The sequence below is a fragment of the Ambystoma mexicanum genome, chromosome 1p, assembly GCF_040938575.1.
Source record: "Ambystoma mexicanum isolate Mex_15411 chromosome 1p, UKY_AmexF1_1, whole genome shotgun sequence".
Taxonomy (NCBI): domain Eukaryota; kingdom Metazoa; phylum Chordata; class Amphibia; order Caudata; family Ambystomatidae; genus Ambystoma; species Ambystoma mexicanum.
In genome coordinates, this window is record NC_090921.1 from 58742463 (window position 1) to 58756351 (window position 13889).

Genomic DNA, 13889 nt, shown 5'->3' on the forward strand with positions numbered 1-13889 from the left:
GGGCCACCGAAACCTTACCATTAAGAAAAAACAACCAGTATCTTATCATTCAAGGCCACCCTCAAAAACATCTCTTTATTGAGAGATCATAAGCTCTATCCATCAATATCTTACCTCCACCCTAACACTCACCTTCCCTCTCACCTGCCCACAAATTATAAATAACTGCAATTTTCAATGTAACGTTTAAGGTATCAGTACTATCCTGTATGTCTGATCTGTCCCCATTACATCCCCACACCCACAACCTAACCTGGACCACAACCTCCATTGTCATATCCATAGGCACTAAACCAGTTGGGCAAATTACCCCGATCTCTGTTCAGATCCTATTGCCTGGGGCTTCTGGTCAGAAGCCCATGCCTTCTATCAAACACAAAAGCAAAACAATAAAGGACAGAGCAAGTGATGAAACTACTGTCGGTCCTGGAAAACATACAAACCTTCAGGTCTAAAGACCCTTGTAGAGATTGACCAATGCGAGTTAAAATGGACAGTTTTTTAAAATTGTGATTTAGTTTAAATTAAACTTTACACAACATTAAAATTTCAAATAAAAAAACTGGAGACAATACAATAAAAACATAAGACAGAAAAAACTACGAAAAAATAATTTGTCTACAGTTCATAAACAATGCATAGCAGTTAAAAAATGGACAAGTGGGAGAATTAACGACACATGTTCACCCCACATAAATCTCGACCACAAGAGCTTCTTAGAACTTTCCCTGGAAAATCTGTGACTTTCCTTGGGAAAGGAAGACATTCTTATCGTGCTAAGCATGGGGCAATCGAGAATCCAATTCTTTAGCGTCTCCAAGGTTCCATGTGTTAATATCCATGCAAAAAATATCGCCATACAAAAATATTGCCATATTTTTGCGGTGATAAAGGCATGGAACCTGCACAGGACACCACTGCAACACTCGCTCCCAATAAACCCCCAAATTATCCCCCCCAAAAAATATCGCCTATGGTTGTTCCAGACGACCATATATACAGCGATATTTTTGGTGGGGATAATATGTAGTGATACTGTCTCCAAGCAAGAGCACGAGTTGCAGAAACGACAGGATATAGATTGCAGTTCTTTGCCCCAATGTTTGGTCCGTTCTTTAGTTTAGAATTGGTTCAGCCTGAAACGCATGTATGTCGAGCGGGCCTTAGCACATGGAAAACATTTGAGGGATACACAAAGGTCACCCAAACCGATGAGGAAACCTTGCATATTCCAGGTAAGATGAACAGACGCTCAAGGCCAATCATCCCTAAACATTGTCCTCTTCACAGCCTCTGGATTTTCCGTCAGTTTCAACTCAGAGGAAGCTATGCGAGCTAACAGAGCACCCGTGGCGCCTCTGAATTGCGTGACAGATTTGACTGATGATGTGGGCAGAATTTTTTGGAAGTCCTCAAAGATGGAATTATGAGGAGGAGAAAGACATTTGTGGAAAATGTTCTAGCTGCTTGCGCTGAAATCGGGCAATAAGGGAAATTAGATTCAGCTTATGGCACAAGATTGCCCCCGGAATGGCACTAGAGAACCCCAACACATTCATCCACACCATAGCCTGCACAGAGTCTAGGGTAAGTCTGGGATTTGCCAATGCAATGTCGAGGCCATATAGTAGAATGGGCTCGATCTTAACTTGGCAGTATTTTATAACAGGGAGGCAGGAATATCCATATAGCCTCCTATAAATCATCTTCATATGGGACAACACAGGTACCAATTTCTCTTTTAGCATTTTGGTCGACACGTTACTGTAGCAATAAGACCCGAGGCGGCGGGCCAATACCAGGTAATGCCCCCGGGGCCATAATTAATGAAGCCCGGGGGCATTACCGTGGGCGGTATTGGCCCGCCTTCGAGGGTCTTATAGCCATTAGTACCCTGGCCTGTCAGACAGGGGTACTATTGGCATTTTTTGCTGTTTTGAAATGCTGCCGCGTTTCGAAACAGAAAATAAATAAAGTTGCACAAAAATGGCCGCCGGGAAAGGGAAAACGGTGTCCGTTTTCTCTTTCCATGGCGGCCATCGGGAGCGGACGCGCTGGGAACAGAAGTGTTTCCAGCGCGTTCACTCCAAGAATAGAAGAAAAAAGAAGGTAAGTGGGGTTGGGAGGGTGGGGAGGGGATAGTTTGCAGGGGAGGGGGGTGGAGGGAAAAAAAACTTACCTGAGTCCCCGGCGGGGGACGAAGGCAGCCTCCAGCCATGGGGAGGCTCGGAGCGGGGATTGCCCCATTTCGATCCTCCTCATTGCCAAAGGGGCTGCCACGCCACTCGCTGGGAACAGAGTACCCGGCACGCACGGTGTACACGGGAATACCGTGTGGTATGGCTCGGAAAAGAGCCAATCCACACGTTGTATTCCCAGTGCGCAGCGCGTGCCGGGTACTAATGGAGGATACATTGGTTACATTATAGCCTACGTAGCAGAGGGAAGCCACCGACCCTTTTGGCGCCCAAGGGCCACCACATGCTTTTAGGATTCCTATTGTTAGAGTAAACCACCAACTTCGATTTTTGGCCATTACCTTTAAGTTGATTTTTAAAGTATACTGAAATGAGATATACAGCTTTCTTTGGAGGCCCTGCTGAGTCCCATCGAAAATGATAATGTTGTCCACAAAGGCCAACCAATGAAGTTGTAGATGACCCAATTTAACCGGGATCACATGCTGTGTTGCCCATAGCTCCTCAATGTCTCTCAAATAAAGTTTGAAGTGGGTCGGTGCAAAAGTGCACCCCTGCCTAAGCCCTACGTTGGTAAAAATGACATAGATACTGTCCCTTGCTTCGTAAGTCGAACCCTCAACCTAGAGCTTTTGTGCAGTAAAGCAATAAGCTGAATGGAGAAGTGAAGTAGAGAGATTGTTCATGGTTAGAATGTGGCAGAATATTTAGGGGCATGAGTAGAAGGTGTCTCACCCAACATTGAAGCCAATGAGAATGCATTAAAAAAACACTCAGGTCTGGTTATAGCTGTATCTAGCACCTAAAACACTGGAGTCATATATCCAGGCACTTCAGCTCCTTGTTGGAGAGGCTTTGATCAACAAAGAGATATGTTCTATATTTGGAGGATCTGCAATATGGGGGCAAGTCTTCTGGAAGGAGCACAGGCTACAATCGGCACTAATGAAACTTATATCTTTAGGCTATATTGATAAAAATGAGGCATAATGGAGAAGCCATCTATCAACACTTTGTAGATTTTCTATTGTTCACATTATGAAGGTGAAAAGAGCATTGCTTGGCCGTAAAATGCATGTATCATTACCTTATAACCTGGACTCTCTTTATGTAACATATGTCTATGTCTATGTGTTTATAACGCGCCGACAGCCCGCGGGCATCAGGGCGCGGAGAACACCTGAGAAAAGAGTCTTGTAGAAAACAGTAAGAACTGAAAACAGTTCAGGAAAAGGGCTGGTAATCATATGAATACCAGTGGAAGATCCTGAAAAGTCCTGAGGTTATTGGAAAAGGTGTGTTTTCAGTAGTTTCCTGAAGTTACCATAGTTTCCTTCTAATCTTAGATTCCCTGGGAGGTTGTTCCAAAATTTGGCTGCTTTGAATGGAAAGGCTCTGACCCCCCCTGCTGCTCGTTTCACCCTGGGGATAACCAAGAGGCCTGTGTTGGCTGATCTCAGGTTTCTCCTAGGTGTGTAGAGTGCAAATTTCTCTTTGAAGTATCCTGGCGCCGTGCCATATAGGCATCTGTGAACGATCGTCATGGCCTTAAAGTAGACTCTTTCTTCAATTCTAAGCCAGTGAAGATCTTTCCTTGCAGCCGATATGTGGTTTCCAAATTTAATTTTCTTAACAATGCAAACTGCCTCATTTTGCATGACCTGGCAACGATGCAGCTCTTTCTTGGTGGCCCCGACCAATAGTGCATTGCCATAGTCGAGACGGGATAGTATGATCGCTCTTGCGATATTTGCCGCGTTTGCTTCACTTATGTAAGGTCTAATGGCTCTCAACAAGCGCAAGTAATATGTGTTGTTTTTATGTAGATAATTTACTTGTGCTTCGGCCCCCACTGAGGCTTCTACCAACATCTCAAGTGTTTTGAAAACCTTATATTGATCTCCTGATTTGGTTCTTGCATGCTGAGCTCCAAAGATCATGAGCTCAGTCTTGCTATTGTTGAGGCACATCGAATGCTTCTGCATCCAGATGTCAATGATTTTATAGACTTCTTCTACTTTCGCACTAGTGTATAGTCTCCCGTCATTTCAAAAACCAGCTGCGTATCATCGGCGTAGTTGGTGAAAAACACACCGATGCTTTCCAATAATTCACACAAGCTACGCATGTAGACGTTGAAAAGCAGAGGGGATAGACTGGCTCCCTGCGGTACTCCAAATAGGATGAGAGCTGCTTCTGAGAAAGTGTCTCCCCAGTGAATGCGTGCCCTCCTGTCACTTAAGAAGGATGCTATCCAGGCCAGTGCTGTTGGAGAGCAACCTATAGTTTTATCTAGAGCTTCTTGTAGTAGTTGATATACAGAGAGGCATTAACAGAATATAGGAAGCCAAGGTCTCCAGCTTTGTAAGGGCACCAGACCGTTCCTGACCCAGGACACATCACTCAGCGAGTGCATAGTCCAATTTTCTCCATACTGTATTTGCGCCATCCCTTCAAAGGGGGTACAACTGAAGCCATCAGACTGCATTAACGCAATGATTTGCAGTGGGGTGCATGCATGAAGTAACCAGTACACAGATCCTCCCACTCAAACCCCCTGACTGCCAGTTCTCCTCAAGGATTAGAGTATGAAAGGAATTTTACTAGCCTGGGATGGCTAAATGGGACCTCTTACCCATATGTGATTAAATAAAAAAACAAACAAAGCAATACCGTATAATTCAAGACCGCCCTGACAAACACAGAACCCATCTTGTCCACCTGTAGAGTTAGATTAGCCTGTATAATAAGTGACAAGCACTTACATTCCCCTTGGCCCAATTATACTAACACACAGGAGGCATCCTTAAGGAGAAGGAGGTGGACTAACAGACCAGATGAAAATCTTCAATAAAACACATTAGCAAAATTGGTGACATGTTTGAAACATGCATGATGCGGATGCACACATATCTTCAAAGGCACTTGGTTCTAAAAACAAACAAAGCTGACATGGCTCTAACTGGATGAGCATAAACCACATTAGTGGATTAGAGGCATTGAGCTGGTGTTTCTTAGGGAATGTGTCACGGGAATAACAGGGAAAGGGTTAGCGGGAAAGAGGGCTCACCCTGAAATGGAAATGGGGAATACCAAGTCGTACCTAGGGACGTCCTCTCCCCAAACCCCAAGTTCCCTCCACCCGGGTGATCCTCCCTCGCATATTCACCCCCAGGGTCAGGATCCAAGAGCGATGGCCTTTCCGTGGCCACCCAAGAGGAGGATGAAGGGGGAAAGATCCCCTCACAATACCCAAAACAACTCATGCGCCCACATTTGTTTGTAATGTATTTATTTTAAGTACAGGGATGCCAATGTTGTTCACTTCCAATAACACCTGGTTAGGGAGATTTTCTTTTGCAAATCTAACCCTCTGTGTGCTGGGACTCCCAGCCCTTCTTCTGGACTGTCTGTGATTAGTTTATGACTGCAGAGGTGAGTGAACCATTGGTATCTCACACAGCTCCCACATGTAGTTTAGTTTTGGGCCCACTGAAACCCTTCTTACAAGGATCCAGTGGAGGGCTGACCTCCCCCTTAGTCTGTCTCGTGCATTTCCATGGTAGAAGCCCCATCCTATGTGGTGTGCTGCCAAGGACCCACAGAGTCCATAGTGCAATGTTTTAGGTCCACAAGGGTGTCCCCAGGCACCCCAGTACAGGAGTTGTCACCTCCTTTTTGTGATTGGTATTTTTCACCCATTGTAGCACACATCATCCTCAATGGAGTGCTGTGGGCACACTTTGTATCCCCTTAATTCTGTTCTAATTAGCAGAATTGCTCCTTTCCAGGCATCTCCTGAATAGGCTGGCGGAAGCCATTACTTTGGCCCTCATTACAACTCAGGCAGTAAGGGGTTTACGGCGCCGTAAACAGCGCCGACCCTTACCGCCTGAGTACGAGGTCCCTTAGCGCCATGGCGGACTTAACACCTGCTTTTAGCAGGTGTTAAAATCCATGGCGCTAAGGGACCATGGAGTTAATTACGCCACCGTAATTTACGGTGGCGTAATTAACGCCTTCCCCACTCCCATTATGCCCTATGGGGCAAAAATGGGAATGGGGAAGGGTAAATGGGGATTGGGGACTTACCGCCCAGCCAAGGTCGGAATGGAGCGGTAAGTCCGCCAACCACCATGGCGTAAATGTAGTTTACGCCATGGTGGTAATGTCACGGCCCAGGCGGTAACTTACCGCCTGGGTCGTAATGAGGGCCTTTGTATCTTATTTGGGAATGCATTGCTTACGGCTGCTACTGCAGCCTCGATAATGCACTATAGAGGACCATATACTCAAGATGGGTCACCTTATCATTTCAAGTCTGGTTCAAGATGTACTGTCCTTTGGTGGTCGTCCTTCTTCTTCCCCAGGTAAATAGAGTCCCTTTTTTTGTATGCACCCCGGTGGGTTTCTCGCAAGAAGCCTCTGTGTGCGCCGGCAGGAAGTGTGGAGGTGGCTCTCTGTTTCTCTCCAATCAGACTTCCACCTTCAAGTTTGAATGTTGCTTGCATACCCACTTTTCTGGATATAAGGAGACATACTGGATCCAGAAACCAAGTTGACCAATAAAGAGAAAGAGATCTGAAGAAAATGACTGAGGGATGACGGAGGACTGCACCAGTGATGTGTACTGGACCACTAAGAAAAACTGCACTGCCCACCTTGAGATTCTAGTCGACAAGTAAAACCTCCGTGAGGTGCCTTCCTCCTTAAGACACGTGGGACCAACCAGTTACCTGCGATGCCAAAGGTTTTTTTGTCTGTTTTTCTTAATTAGATCGTGCACTGCTGCATTCATTTGCTTTGTAAGGCTTGAAACCAGACATGCCTGGAGACCCAAGCTACTCCTCACTGATGATGCCCAACAAGGCGGAAACATGACAAGGGATGCTTGTGGTCTCGTGCAGAAGGGATGTGACCTAGCAGTTCGGGCTGGACTACCGCTTTGGGGGTGGGACCAAGCCTGATTTGCATATGGTCTTTTCCAATTTGTAATGGTTTGGCAGGTGAAGAACGATGGTCTGGAGGGTTGCCCAGAGCAATGCCAGAGGTTAAGATTTATTCTAAACCTTCCAGCCATCACCTCTTTTGTTTTGCTTTTGAAACCAGACATGCGCCTTTGTGAGGAATTCTGTCTGGTATCATGGCTGGAACTCTTCATGGGCATCTTCATGGTTCTGCTTGGGTTGTGGAAATCCGCTGTGCTGACCTTCACCAGAAGAAAAGCCTGCAGGACAACCAAAGTTGAGTTGGTGGGTTTGCCCTACAATCTGAGGTCGCCAGTGGATTCTAAAGTTGAGTGGGGATTACCGACTCAAACTCACGTCCAGATGACTCTGCATGATGATAAGAATGCTGTGCCTTGCTTCCCACAGTGATTTTCTTTTTAAGGGATTTGCGGCCTGAGATCCCTTACATCTTTTGACCTGCCCCCCTCACTTCCGTTCCTTTCCTCTCCTCGCTCTAAATTCTGGAACACCATTGCCCATTTGCTCTATCACCTCTTACCATGTGTTGGGCCTCATTGCATATGAGAGCCCGTATTCATACAACCTTTTCTTTATTCCTCTCTCTCACCTCTGCCCGTCCCACTTCCCTTGTCCCTCCCTTTCCTCCCACCTCCCGCTCCCTCCCATAGTCCTTTTCCTTAAAGGGGTTCTGTCCTCATTCCCTCGTAACACCTCCACCCCACTTAACATGAGACTTCCCGGGCTACATTTGCTAAATCAGCCTTTGGGGTCTCCTTATGGTTTGATGAGGCCTACTGGGTGATTCGCGGGTCGCACCAGCATTTTCTCCTCCTGCTCTCTCCATCACAGTCGTCTCCTCTTCCTTTTGTTCCAGTTCCTTTAGGTATAACTCGTGGAAGAGGGAGGCCCCTGGAGTCGTCTCGCTATGGCCTGTCGTTGCGGTTATCACTGGTCCCCTGTCTTTAGGAGGGGATCTGTGCCGCCTGTGTTTTTCTTGGCTTTCCTTGTCTCTCTCGTATCTTTCTCAGGCATGTAGTCCTTCACTTGGGTGACTTCGAATGATCTGTACTGGATGTTGATGAAGGCACGCTGTGGTGCCTTCCGATGGCTAAGATGACTGCCCTATGGCAGGACTCAGCACCATGTGGATGGCGGCGGGTACTCTGCGGTCCCCCTGGGTTGGGTTGCGGCGTGGCTGTCCTTTTAGCTGTACCGGCTGTGCTGTTCCCCCTGCAATACGTGGGTTTGGGACTTGCCCAGGGGGTATGCTTCCTCTCAAGATTTATACCGTTGCTTATTCCTGATGTTAACTGTGGCCTCCGCATCCGTCTCCCGGTACGACATCTTGTAGGGTCCTGGGTGTTTGCATGGCACGCAATCGTCTCGCGGAACGGGTGGGGGCTACACGCTGTACTCCTGCTCCGGCCCGTACCTCCCTGGGTGACTTAACTCTGGGTACAGTGGGTGTTCATACCTGTGCGGCCCGGGTGGGTCATCGCTCGTGGGCTCGATGGTTCTCATGACGTTTGGCCATGCCACGCGTGGTATGGGGTATCTCTCTTGGGGTGGCGGTACCTGGATCCTCCCGTGTGTTGGCCGGTCGTTGGGCCCTCGTGCAGGTTGTTGGGTTACACTCAGTGGTGGTGCAGGTCAGCATGCAGGGTTTGTAGGCAGTCCTGCTCTGCACATTGTCTGGAAGTGGTTTACTTGGCCACTGCGCCGGCATCTCTGTCCTGTGGCTGGGCATGTTCGTCTGTGTGGGACCTCAAATCCACACCTGTGGCATTGTGTGTTGCTCAGGGTTTGATGCCGTGGGTTTCTGAGTCCTCGTCTTCTCCAGTGTCCTGCAGGCCTAGAGTATACCGGCCGTCCTACCGCGAGGGCCACAATGGAGTCACATTTGTTTTTGTTTTCAATGGCAGCTGTCTGTGTGTCTACTCGCTCGTACGTTCTTGCTAGGTGAAGTATCTTTTGTAGGGACAGGGGCTTTTTGCTAAGGTGTTTCCTGAATATTGATGAGGTGCACCCTTCTATGATCCTCAGTCTTATTGCCTCCTCATCATTGATGTTGGTGAAGTCGAAGCACTTTATGTTCTTCTGGAGGCGGATGACAAACTCTGCAATGGACTCATGTGGAAGCTGCACGCTTTGATTGAATGCGTAGCGTTCATAGTCCTTGTTGGAATTTATTATCAGCTTGTCATTGACTGCCGCGAGAGGGCATTGGTATGTGTTTCTTTCTTGTGTGGGGATCGTTTTAATGATCTCTTTGATCTCTTTGCCTGCTAGGTTGGTGAATAAGTCCATTTTGTTTGGTGGGTCATGATCTCCTACTGCCCTTTCGAAGTCCTCAAAGTCTTCAACCCATTCCTCCCATATTTGGCCTTGATCGTGTTGTGGGTGCAGGGTAAATGTATTGGGCTGTCGCAGAAACATGGCATAGGCCGCCTGCTGTGCTTGGTACACCATCTTGGTTGGTTTTGTGATGTTGGTTATTTTTCACTGCATTGATGTTGTAGGGTAGTGGCTGTAGCGGTGTTGGGTCTGCAGCGATGCAGCCGAGGGTCTGCCTGTCTTTGGGACCTTCTCCCTGACACCCGCCAGGTTATTTGGGCGTTGTATGGCCATGGGGGTCCTTTCTGTGGGAGGCCACTTAGGTGGTGTGCAGCTGGCCGCGGTGCGTATGCTCTCCGGGGCCCATGGTAGTGATGCAGGCCTTTGGTTGTTCTGGAGAGTTCTGGCGGCTAAGTGAATCGTGGTCCTGTGGGATGGCATGGAGTGCACTCTCCGCGTTAGTTGTGCCATTGGTCCTGGGCTGTATGACGTGGGAACTTCGTTGGAGTGGCTTCTTGCCCCGGCATGGTGCGTGGGTCTGCAGCATTCCATTGTTGCCTGGGCATGTGTCCTGCAGCCACGCATGGGTTGTGGGCTTTTGGTAGCTGTTTTATGTTTGGTTGGGCAGTTGTTTGTGGGTGAGGCGCAGTAGTGCCACTTCTTGGGGCTCCACTTTATTTGGTGTGCTCCGTTGGTTATTGGGGCTCCAGTGCCTCACGTGTGTAGTGGGCCAGGTGCTGTTGTGCCCTGTGGTGTGGCTGCCATTGCCTCTGGGGTGCTCCACCTGGTTTGCTGGCTATTAGGGCTTTTTTTGTTCGTGGCGTGTGCTTTGCCGACTGCGTACCGTTCGTATGGATTATGGCGCGTGGCTTGTGGGCGTGTGCCGGGTCTGACAAGTCTGTCCATTTGTTTCTATATTTTATTATAGTTTTTTCCTTTCCATGGCTTGCCACTGAACTTTGTGACCAATGCTGGCCTGCTCCCCTGCATGTGCCTCGCTGTGTCTCTGTCCTCTGCGCAGTCCACCGCACTGCTGGGCTCACCTGCCCCCCTTCTGCTGTCCCATTTTCACGTGCGGCTCTTCCTTCGCCACTGCTGGGCACCTTTGGCCCGTCACTCTGCTGGGTGAACCTCACTCCATCCTGCTGCTGGGGTCTTGACGCGGCACACCTTCTCCTTGGTGTGTCCCGCTGGGGGTCCTTGCTGCTGGGCCCACCTCCTCTGTCCTGCTGCCGGGCTCCTCGCTCCCCTCCGAGCTGCTGGGCCCCTCACCCGACACTGCTTGGTATTGCAACGCTGGGTCTGCTTTTACCTGACGTACTGCTGCAGACTCCTGCAACCTGTTGCACGGCGCGGGCGCCCGATGCCTCGTCGCCAGTTGTCGGGCCTCATTGCATACGTATTACAGACCACACGGGAGCCCGTATTCATACAACCTTTTCTTATTCCTCTCCTTCACCTCTGTCTGTCCCACTTATTTGTCCCTCCCTTTCCTCCCGCCTCTCGCTCCCTTCCATAGTCCTGAGTCCTTTTCCTTAAAGGGGCTCTGTCCTCATTCCCTCATAACACCATGTCTTTCGTACTCGTCTGAAATCTCATCTTCTGTTTTCCTTTACTGACTCGTAACCTTCCCATTGTTCTTGATTCTTAGATTTCAATTTTGCGAAAGTGTTTTATAAATCTCAATGAAATACACCCATGTCCCAAATTGCCCAGTCACTTACTGCCCCTCACCTTGTGCAACTTTTCCTCCTTATTTCCTTCCCCTTTATCCACTCTGGTCTCCAACCTCTCTCCGCCTGCTTCTTTCTCCTCCTCTCCCTCTCAATGTTCCCCCATGATCTGCTTGGCCCTCTCCTTCCCCGTCTTATCTGCTACGTCAGGCTCCTTTTAAAATCCCTTCTACGTCTATCCTCTGTCTCCTTACCACTCTTTACCACCACCTTAACCTTTGCTCCTACCCTTTTCCTTAATGTTCCTCCTTCACCACCATTCCTATTTCAGTCCTTTGTGTTATTTACTCCTCCCTCGCCATGTTGCTTCTTATTTGAACCTCTTCCTCCTCACCTCTTTCTATCTCTAGTCCTCTCCGCTCAGCTCCTCTTTGTGTCCTCTACTCCTCTTCTCCCTTATTTCTGTCACTTAACTGTTTACCAATCCACCATATACAATTTGTTCCATGACACCACCAACACTTGTGTACAAGCTCTATTCAAATAGAATATCAATATCAATATCAACTCATGACTCCCACATGTTGTCCTGTCAAATACTCCTTCTAATACACTAATGAGCACACTGGCTGTGTTTCTAATTGCTTAATCGGTTTCAGCTGGGTGCTGGTGTGGAAAGCGAACAATGTAGTTGGAACGCTCGCCAGTGAACTGAACATTCCCAAGCATTCATCACTTGGTGGAAGGGCCCTTGCAAGGCTCAGTGACCTGAGACTACATCTCCGTAGGACACCTTCTTGGATCTCCCCTCACCCCTGCTGTGACTGTGGCTGATTTGAGGTATCCCCGGGTTCTTTGATATGCATGCTGGGTTTGCTCAGGCTTTCGTGATCAACCATTGCCATATAGCTCCTCCCTTGAACCCATTCTCCCAAAATGTCCTGTGTCCTGCACAGACCTGTGCTAAGATGTCTGCTGTCTGACAAGCTCAGTATTTCACATATCCTAGCAAACACTACTTCTTCATTTACATGAACACAAAGTCCAACTGAATGGTCCAAGTGGCCTTTTCTCCCAGGGACATTAGCACGCTATTGCTGAACATTCCAAGGAACCTCCCTTACAGTGATAACAGGTTCCTTTGACCATGAATAGATGGCCTTTTTGCCAACTGGCCAGTGAATCAACGTGGTTGGTGAGAGACTTATACAAAAGGTAAGGATGGGCTTGGAAGCCTGGGGACTTCTCCATATAGATCCATATAGATCCATATAGCTCTAGCAGAGGCTACTTCACAGAACCAAGTGGTGGTGCACAGCCCCATGGTCTCCACAGTCCCATCCTCTAACCTATCACCTATGACTTCATCACAGGAGTCATATTTAAAATTAGGTCCATTGTTCTTTCTTTTGGAAACAAATATTTGAAGAGGGAGCGTTCCGGGATAATATACGGATCTGCATATTTCTTCTTTTCAGACACAAAGAGACCCAAGTGGAATTCCCAAGAAATCTCCAAAATTGGCACCAGCTTCGCAGCAATTTCTGCCACTTTCTCATTCGGCAGAAGTGAGGGGTCAGGGGGCTGAGGAGTAAGAGGCATATATAGAGATGTCCTGCACCAGAGCCTTGTGACTTTGAGACCCTGAACTTGGTGTCAATGGAAGAGGAGGAGAAAACCTCTTAGTTGTTTTTATGTTTTCCTCCTTGATAGTGGACTGCTTCTTCACGTAAGCCTGACATTGCCCTGGAAGTCAAACGCGTTGAGACGAGGAAGAATGGTCCCATTTACACTGCAGCGAAGACAGTGAGGTATTCAAAGGCTGATTGGAAATAGTAATTTTTCACTTGGCTGTCCAAGTATTGTCTTTATACTCCTGTCCTTGAATTCAGAAGCAGCATGTTGCTATGAAGCCATGGTTGACTTGTCACATCCATACCTATTACACACTGTACAAGCAACTGTACAAGCAATGTCCACATGGTGAGCAGATGACTCCAGTAGAATCAAAGAAGCCTTCTTCACGCCAGGGAGGCCAGCTCGAAATTCTTGCTGTCTGTCAAGTGGCAATTCTCACCATGATTAATGATTAAAGGCTACCATAATCGCATCTGAATTTGCCCGCCCTGGATGTAAGGCGATTTCTGGTATTTGTTCATGTTGAATGCCATTGTTTTGCTTTGCCCGATGGTGTGGAAGAAGACACCAATAGTGACTTTCCCTTACTCCCAGAACTGACTGGAAGGGGGTTGTGCTACAAGGCAGACGTCTGGGAGAGACTTTGTTAGTTGGAGGGATGAAGTGTGACTTCTCCAGCGATGTTTGCTTTTCTTTGGGGGCATCCACCGCCAAAATAACCCCCGACTAAGAAGAACTTTGGACCTAAGAAAATCTTGCCCTGGCAGCTAGTACGAAACTGTGTTTTGGGGTTAGGCCCGTTGAGGCGCATTCCAGTTCATACAACACAATTCTGCACAGAGCACTTTATGGTGTGTTAGGTGGGAACACACACTTTTATTTTATTAAATACGCCTACACAATGTATTTTGAGGTGCAATGGCACAATAGGAATATATAGTCCTCTCCTGGACTGGCAACCTATGGGAGGCTGGTCAATAGGCAGGCGTGATGTCAGAGTAGAAGCTGCGTGGAGGGATAAGACATACATCTTCCAATAAAGTGAGCCACGACCAGATAGATCTGAAAGGAAGGCT